Here is a 9,845-nt window from a genome sequence, read left to right as displayed (position 1 = left end):
TCACTTCCTTCTATTAACTTAGCTGCTTGAAGTCACTTATTAGTAATTCACTTAATAAAAATAATTAATGTCTACTGCCATAAACTAGTTAACATAGTAGGAACTTAAATGTTGATTTTACCAAACAACTAAGTACCAAAGGGAATTTTGAATGTAGAAGCAGTTTTTGCCCTTAGTACTTTCCAAAGTTGATGGCAGAAGTCCAGTTGAGTTAATAGGACAGTATGTTCCCCCAAAGGACATAGACTGCCTCCCCATGCAGACTAAAAACTGTGGCCAGAGTCATAAAATAGATATCGGATACTGAATACTCACTATGTGCTGTGCACTGCAAACAATCCACCTTCATTATCTCACTTAATGGGAACGATAAAATATGCTACAGGGTATTCTACCACCCTCACTTTACAGATGAGGAAATGGAGGTTTTTAAGACATTAACAATTTGCCTTAGGATGCAGAGATAGAACATGGCAGGCAATCTGACACCACAAGCCCACAATCCTGTTACACTAACACTGAATAGAGAAGTAAGTATTTCTCCAGTAGTGTCAGGTATCCATCCACTGAGTGAGCCTGGGTCCCTCCGTGTCCACTCTATGTTGTAGTTTCCCTGGCCCCCACCCCAGCCGTCCCTGCCTGTTTGTCCGGCCAGCATTGGCTTGTCTGCATAGTTGTGACTTCCTTTCTTGCATATGCCTGGGTGAGAGGTCTGTTCCACAGCATAGTTCAACTCTTGCCTACTTGTTTGCTACTCTTGCCTGCCTAGTCCAATGCTGATTCAGGTCATTTAGGCAACAGTGATTATATATCTGCTATGTACTGGGTAATAAGCAAGATATTTGGAATGGGTTGAAAAAAATGTGGAGAAAATGTCATAGAAATAAAAATATGATAAGGGTTTAGTATGAGTATGTCCAGAGTGACCCAGGAACCTGGAAGAGGAGGCCATTTAATTTGCCTGTGACTATGGAGAAAGTCTATGTGGAAAGATCTGGGTTTTCAAGCATGAATAGCAGTTTTCGTGTCAGAGATTGTATAATAAGAGTAAGAAAGAATAGCTTCCTGGGCCAGATGTTCTTCGCTGAGGGTTGCTGTGGTTTCCTGCTTCAGTAGTGCTTGGACAGAACCTGGCACTCAAATCCCCTTTCTTCTGGGTGGGTGACTCAGAACCAGCTTCTTGCCACTCCTCTCAGTGTGCTCATACACCCAAGGTTCCCACCGTCAGTCCAGCCAGCACCTCTCCTCAGACACTGCCATGATGACAACAACTCCAGAACTCCCATGGGAAATTGGAGGCCATCAGCTGCCGGATAACCTGGAGCTCTGCCTTCCTACATCTACCGTCCATGAGCTACTACTTTAACTGCAATGAAGTTGGATTTTGTTTTGTTTTGTTTGCAATGAAGTAGCTTTGACAAATTTTGCCAAATACTTTCTTCTCCAATCTCACACACAAAAAAGAAGATGTGCTGAGAAATAGATGAAGGGCAGAATTAAACAGTGAGGCCAAATCTTCCTTCAGGATATCAAGAAACCAGACCATGACCTCTGGGAGAGCAGGGTCATTACTGCAACTGACCAAACTGACCACTGACAAAAGGGACCCCTCACTTCTGTGACTTCATTGAGACTCCATTACTTCAATGAACTGGTAAAATCCATCAAAGAAGTGGGGTACAGTGGTGAATGTCTGTAATCACATTAGCTCAGGAGGCTGAGGCAGGAGGATTGTGAACTTAGTGAAGCTCTAAGCAACTCAGTGAGACCCTGTCTAAATAAAATAGAGAAAAGGGCTGGAGATGTGGCTAATGGTTAAGCACCCCTGGGTTTAATCCCTGCAAAAAAAAAAAAAAAAAAAATCCATCAAAGAATTGGGTGACCAGTAACCAATTTGCACAAGACAGGAGCCCCCAATTTGGCATAGCAGAATATCTCTAGGATAAGCACGTCCTGGGAGACAGTGATGACAAGACATAGCCATATGGTGCCGGGAGAACTGGAAATCCATATGCAGCAAAATGAAAATAAACCTCTATCTCTAACCATGCACAAAACTCAACTCAAAATGGATCAAGGACCTAGGAATTAGTTCAGAGACCCTACACATAATAGAGGAAAAAGTAGGTACAAATCTTCATCATTTCAGATTAGGCCCCGACTTCTTTAACAAGGCTCCTAAAGTGCAAGACATAAAATCAAGAGTTAATAAATGGGATTAAGAAGCTTCTTCTCAGTAAAAGAAACAGTCAATGAGGTGAACAGAGAGCTTACATTTTGGGAACAAATTTTTTCCACACATACATCTGATACAGCACTAATCTCCAGGATATATAAAGAACTCAAAAAACTTAACATCAAAAACAAAACAAACAAAAACCATAAACAACCCAATCAATAATTGGGCTAAGGAGCTGAACAGACACTTCTTAGAAGAAAATACACATTCAATCAACAAATATATAAAAAAGTATTCAACATCTCTCTCTCTAGTAATTAGAGAAATGAAAATCAAAACTAAGATTTTATCTCATACCAATCAGAATGGCAGTTATCAAGAATACAGACAACAATAAATGTTGGTGAGGATGTGGGGGAAAAGGCACACTCATACATTGCTGGTGGGACTGCAAATTGGTGCAACCAATCTGGAAAGCAGTATGGAGATTCCTTAGAAAACTTGAAATGGAACCACTATTTGACCCAACTATCCCACCCCTTGGTCTATATCAAAAGGACTTAAAACCAGCATACTATAGTAATGCAGCCACATCAATGTTCATAGCAGCTCAATTCACAATAGCTAAACTATGGAAGCAAACTAGATGCCCTTCAGTAGATGATAAAGAAACTGTGGTGTAAATATACAATGGAATATTACTGAGCATTAAAAGAGAATAAAATTATGGTATTTGCAGGTAAATGGATAGAGCTGGAGAATATCATGCTAAGTGAAGTAAGCCAATCCCCTAAAATCAAAAGCCAAATGTTCTCTCTGATAAGTAGATGATGATCCATAATGGGGAGAGAGGAGGCATGAGAAAAATGAAGGAACTTTGATTGGGCAAAGGGGAGGGAGGGTAGGGATATCAAGATACATGTATAGGGGGAGGAAAGATGGTAGAATGAGATGGACATCATTACCCTAGGTACATATATGACTGCACATATGGTGTGATGATATGTCATGTACAACCATAGAAATCTAAAATTGTGCTGCAATTGTGTACAATGAATCAAAATGCATTCTTCTGTCATATATACCCAATTAAAATAAATAAATAAATTTTAAAAAAGACATAGCCATGGAGTGACTTCCCTGGTCACAAAGGCAGTGCATATGCAGGCTAAAGATACCTTCACCTTTCCTTGCAGTCATACCAAACATCCATTTAAATTCTTTAATTTATACCATTCTTTCAAATAAAGAAATTTGCTACCCGTTCCTGCAAGAGGAGAAGGAATAACAGTATGTATCTTTAGCCATATCCCTGGGTCAATGTCTCTCATTTTCCTGATGTTCAGTTCAGGATGTGAAGCAGTTTCTCATAAGCCTCCCTGGCAAATGATCTCTTACTTGAGGATCCACGACATTGAAGGGCTCAGTAAGCAAGGGTGGGTGGGGACCATCAGCCTCTGCCCACACAAGAGAAAACTTTCAGAGTGTTAATTCATCAGTTGAAGTAAGGCAGCTTGGGTGATTGGCATTTTCCAGAGAAGTCCTGCAAATAGGGTCCATTTAACTTACTATTAATTTATATATCCCACCAACCCATCTTCTTCCTCCATTTCCCTCCTTTTCCACCTCCTCTCCTCTGCCTCAAGGAGATGTTGACTCTAAGGGACTTATTATCAACCCAATCCTTTGGGAAGTCAGAGTCTTAACCTACTTTGTGTCAACCTCTGCCACTCCATGCCCTGGGATCTTCTGGGACTGGGAATGAGGCTCCTTTCTATCAGCTTTTTCTCTCACATGCTTAAAGAACAAGACTGTAAGCTTCTAGGTTTGCTTTTCAAAGAATGAATAAGGGAGCTGTAATCCATCTTACAGTTAGCCTTAACATCAGCCATCCTAATATAGCCAACAGTAAATCTACTTGCAGCATAAATAAGAAGAATCCGCTTTCTTCTCTTGCCTTCTTTTCTCATCACTGCCTGGGTCTCTGTCTTTTGCCCTCAGTGCTCCAGACAATTGAAATATCATCTCTAGACCCCCTCACCCATGGTGCTATTACAACTTCTGGATCTTGTTATCTGCTCTTTGTTCTTGTCGGGTCTCAGATGTTTCATGCAGCCTGGAGTGGATCAGCATGGTTTAGTAAGACTTAGAACAAGTCTTCCTTGATTCTGCCCTCATGCAAAAACAAGCAAACAAATAACAACAAAAACCCCAAGTCATATGTCATTCCTCTGTCTCTATCTGAACATTTAAAACACTACTTGAGTAAATTAAATAGTGTTTTACTTGTCTGTTCACATATCGGTCTCTTCCCGGGGGGCAGTCTTGTTAGCTGTGAGATCTGTAATTCTAACACTGAGTGCAGTGCCCAGCAGACTAGATGACGGATGCATATCTTTTGCAGTGAACTAGTTTATTAATCTATTTACTTCATAGGTCAAGTTGGCTGAAGGAAGCGAGTCCTTTTTCCAAATTCATTTCCACTGAGCTTTACCATCCTTATCCAGCTCCCTTAAATATCGTCTGTTTCACCTCTACTACCCACCTCCACCTTTTTAGGATGATTGTGTTCTCCTGTGCTTATGTTTGCTTATGTTTATCGTCATCCTTCCCCATTATTATCCCTCTACCCTGCAAACACACACATCAGAGTGATCCTGTAAAGTTGGTAGAAATTCTGCTTCTCCATTCCCTTCTCACTGTGGACTTGTGGACCAGACTTTCTAGGCAATTCCTTTGAGCATCTCTAGATTTACTGTCTAACCTCTTCCATTCCATGTTTCCACCCACTTTTACTCAACAAGCATTTCCAACAATAGAAAAAACAAATTAAAAAACAATAGTTCCTACCTCCCCAGATAGGTTGAGCACAATTCCTAAGTAGTCCATGGCTATTCCAATATTCAAAATCTTTTGGGAGAATCTTTCAAAATTATGAGGAAAGGATTAAAAAAGAAATCATTTTGACATGAAAAGTTGGCAGGAACATATTAAAAATACATAGAAAAATTATAAACCAATTGCTAATATTGGTTTTATGTAGGGGATAGGAAATATAAGAAATAAAAAAGGGTCTGGGGGTGCAGCTTAGTGGTAGAGTGCTTGCTTAGCAAGTGTAAAGCCCTGGGTTTAATCCCCAGTACACACATACACACAAAATCTCATAACCCCCTCTTCTCAGACATAGGCTCTTCTTATGTTGAGTTTTACTACTTATTTTAGGAGAATAAATAAGGAATAACAGATATAGCAAAAATTAGGAAGTTACAAATATCGTAAAGTTCTTTCAGAAAGGGCCCCAGGGCTCACTTCTCTTGGCACAGAGCTTTGGTATTTTAGCATAGTAATTGTTTGGCATTTTATCATAGTAAGATGGTTATACTTATGTATCCCAAAGGTCTGGGCCCATTTATTTGCTGTGTCAATCCTTCCCAGTGGCAATCAACCAAGGGGAGGCTAAGAAGGAGAGGCCTGGCAAGTTTCTATGAACAAAAGTCTCTTCCTTTTTGGAGCAGGGGTTGTAGTAACTCAGTGGTGAACACTTGCCTAGCATGGTGAGTTACTGGATTTGATTCTCAGCACCACATAAAAATAAATAAATAAAGGTATTATTTTTTTATAACTAAAAGTAGTAAAGTCTCTCCCTTTTGATTCTGACCACACAGGCACCAAAATGATCAAGAAAGCAATATTCTTAGGTGGATGTTAGGATGGCTCCCTCCTGCTGCAGACACGCTAGGAGCACAGAGGAGCCTAGCCCCTGTGCACTTGTGAGCATTTAAAGACTGAGGGCAGGTGTCATCTCAGATCTATGGATCAGACAGAGCTTTAAGAGCAAAATTTCTGAACAAAATTATTTGTTAGACTGTGTCAAAGCATTATTTAAACCATTAGTGTGGAAACTGGAAATCAGACAATTAGGTAAAATGATTGATTTCCTTAAGTGCTTCACACACACACACACACACACACAGTTAGCCTAAGGAAACATTGCTAGTTTGGATACAAAACTGGCTAATGTTCTACAGGGCAGTAAAACCATAGCATGTTTGAAGGTGATTTCTCTAAAGGTTATGCAACATACTTCCTGAGCAAATCCTTCAGGGTAACCTTTACCTTTACAATGCTCTAGCACCGTTTGCTATTTTATCAATTGTGGGTTGTTAGTTAAATATACTTTGGAAACCATGTAATAATGCCCAGTAGAAGACAAGGAGGGCAAATCAGGACTGCACAGCTTGACTCCCTTGAGCATTGGAAGTTCTCAAAATTTCTCTTTGTAAAGGAGCCAGTATTCTCCTGCACCACAATTGCTAGACTTGTGTACAAAATTGGAATACGTGGTCTCTCAGAGTCATACGTAAGGTCTCTACTCATGAATTTTAGTGTTTGAAATGTGTGAAATCCATTTTGGCTGCTGCGAAATATCTTTTGTTTATCAGCTAATTTCATAACAAGTTCTATTTAAGCGAAATGACAATTCTCTTTTCAGATGCCTTTATAACTAATGCTGCTTCTCTTAAGTACAAGAGCCAGAGATCTGTTTTAAAATCAGGCCTGAGAAGAATCTTGGCAGCAAGGTCAGGGCAACTCTTTACTATTGAGTCTCTGGTCCTAACATGGGACCTGGCTCACTGTAGGCATACAGTAAATGAAGTCAGCATACGAATTTAGCTAGATTATAAATTCTTCTCACTGATGAAGCTTACCTAGTGCTGGAATGTGATGGAGTTGGATAAATGAAGCTTGTGAATTGCCTATTAAAATTCCAGTATCTTTTCAGAAAGTAGGGCAACTGGGTATTATGGTATCTTCATCCTCATGTCTTTGATTTTTCACAATCTCTTCTCAATTTCTTCATTTCCCTGTATTTGGGAGGATAAGTTTCCCAAATTTTGTCCTTAATAAATGCTTCAAAAGAAATAGTAATGTAAATGTGTTCCGAAATTTGGCTCACTTTTTATTTAAAAAGGATAATCTCCTTTTCTGAGGCCATATTAACTTCTCAGTGTCCAGAAATGAACGGAACACTTCATTGTTAATGTTAAGTTAATGCTTAGTTGGCATTAACTGCTACTGGTTTTAGACTAGTAATGGGGAACTGTTTTCAAGACTGAAATATAATATTCTCAGTTAGATGCTTAGTATTTTCACAAAGTATCTAAAAGTATTTGAGTATATCCTGTAATCTTTGATAGAGTCTCAGGAAAAATCTTATTGTAGCACAGCAGCCTTTAACTATTTGAGCTCACAGTTAGAGAGAGAAAAAGAGGAGAGAGGAGAGAGGAGGGGGGTTGGGGGGGAAGAGAGAGGGAGAGAGAGAGGAGAGAGAGAAGATAGAGAGAGAGAGAGAGAATTTTAAATGTTTAATTGTTTTGGTTAGAAAAACAATCTAGATTTCTTGAGAGAATCCCAGGTCATGTGAGCTCTATGCTAAGACACCATCCATCAGATAGGACCACCCCGCTCTGCCCTCTGGCTGTCTATCTGACAAAGGGGCCTGGGAGGATGCCTGAGCCCTCTGCTCATATGTGGCTGCTTTTAACACTGACTGGAACAGCTTGTAGATCCAAAAATCTGGCATTAGTCATTGTTTGAACCCTCCAGGTGGGGCAGGGTACAGTCTTGTCTGACAAAAACTACAATTAAGGGGAGAAAGAAAACTCTTTAGAATCAAGTGAGTGATATCTGATTTTCATAGGCAAAGAGAACGAAAAAAAAAAAAAACACAGTAGAAAAAATTGCATTTTCTGCTTTAGAGAAAACTCCAGAGGATTGTACACATAGTTCCAGTGTCCTTGGAGACCCTGGAGCTCTCGGTCACTGCCAGCTGGAAGGTTAAAATGAATATTTTACTTCTCTTAGCAAACGTGAAAACCAGTTTGAAGCCAAGAGGAATGAAGATTGAGATTGTTTGAGACAGAATATTTGTTTTTGTTTTTTTGATGATGGTTCATATATTGTTCCCATTTTGTCTCTAAAGTGATTTCCCCAAATCCTTTAATTTTATACTACTGGAGAAAGTAGATTTCTATATTCTCCAGTAGTGTGAAAATATATACACAGGATTAGAATGAAGAAATAAATTAGAATTCAATATAAATTTTATTTTATAGTCCTGCCCCCAAGCCCTTCCTCTTTGCATCTGGAAATCTATGTGTGTGGTTTGTTTTGTTTTGTTTTTTAAAAATAGGTCAAACATATTTTCTTTAGGGAATAAGTAGTAAAAACTCTTAGAGGTTGGTGAAACCCAGACTGTATGAAAAGTAGGGCACAGCAACTTAACATATTTGGGAAAATCAGTATGAACTCAAGATTTGAAAAAGACGTGTTTTCCAGCTCTGCCACTTCTCAAATGGCCCAGCAGCAGTGGTGGCACCAGCATTCACCATGGCCTTGAACTGGGTGTTCACAACACCCAAAAAAGTTAAAGTTCCAGAACACCTAGTCTGGAGTCTGGGAGGCTTTTCTCCACCCAAAGGGGCCTGGACTCCTTAGATGATTGCAGTTTCGAGGACTTGAGATAGGAAAAGAGTTTTGTTTTGTTTTTTTGTGGTGCTGGGAATTGAACCCAGGGCCTTGTACATGTGAGGCAAGCACTCTACCAATTGAGCTATATCCCCAGCCTTCAAGAGTTTTTTTAAATACATCACTATCATTCTATCACTAGAAAATAAGTATTCATAAAAATGTATTATGGTGTATTTAATTTTCCAAAGAAGCCAAATTAAAGGGGAGGCAGCTTTTTAAAGTTAAGGATCAAATAATGATTTACATTAAGTTCCTAATAATACTTAAAAGAAAAAAGTTAAAATGTCAAAATAGGTGGGATTTAAGACAAGAGAATGGTGAAGATGAATGCTTTGTTCAATTTTTACTTATTAATGAAAGTAATTACTAAATAAGACAGTAGTAGGGTTTTTCCAACTAACTATAAGTCTGGCTAAAGGACAATTTTTGACAGTAGGTGTTGTATTCACATGACTCTCATGTTGATATAAAATCAGTTCATGTGAGAGACTTTATTTAATTAATGAATTAATGAGGGAACGAACATTATGTTATCACTTGGTCAAAGAAGACCTCAGAGAAATATGTACACATATACACACACATACATAGAGGCAGTCGGGAATCCTGAAATGAATTTACAAATAGATGGAAAAGAGATTGATCAACAGGTTAATAACAAATTGCATTCCCCAGCAACTTGCATTTCTATGAAAAAACATCCTTGTATAGAAACATCTTCATTTTATTGTGCGTATGCAAGAAAAAATAAACACAAGGAACAGAAGAAATAGATATTGTCCCAGGAAGAGAAAAACTGATCACCACACATAATAACCATGCAGAAAGATAATGTGTTCCAAGAAAAAAAAAAAAAAAAGGAGTCGGATGTCCAAAAGAAGAGAATTAACTACACAGACTCAATCCCTCATCATCCATGAAGAAATAGTTCTTATATCTTTGCTATTCAATGTATGGTTAACTACCAGTATCATTAGCATCACGGTAAGTTTGTTAGCCATGCAGAATCTCAGGCCCTGCTCCAGCTCTGTTAAACCAGAATCTGTAGTTTATTAAGATTCTCAGATGATTTGCATGCACCCTTAAACTTTGTAAAGCTCTAATCTAGGTATTCTACTAATTATAATGAGCTATT

This window comes from Marmota marmota, unplaced genomic scaffold (assembly GCF_001458135.2).
Source record: "Marmota marmota marmota unplaced genomic scaffold, marMar, whole genome shotgun sequence".
Classification (NCBI taxonomy): Eukaryota; Metazoa; Chordata; class Mammalia; order Rodentia; family Sciuridae; genus Marmota; species Marmota marmota.
Note: the sequence above shows the minus strand (reverse complement) of the source record.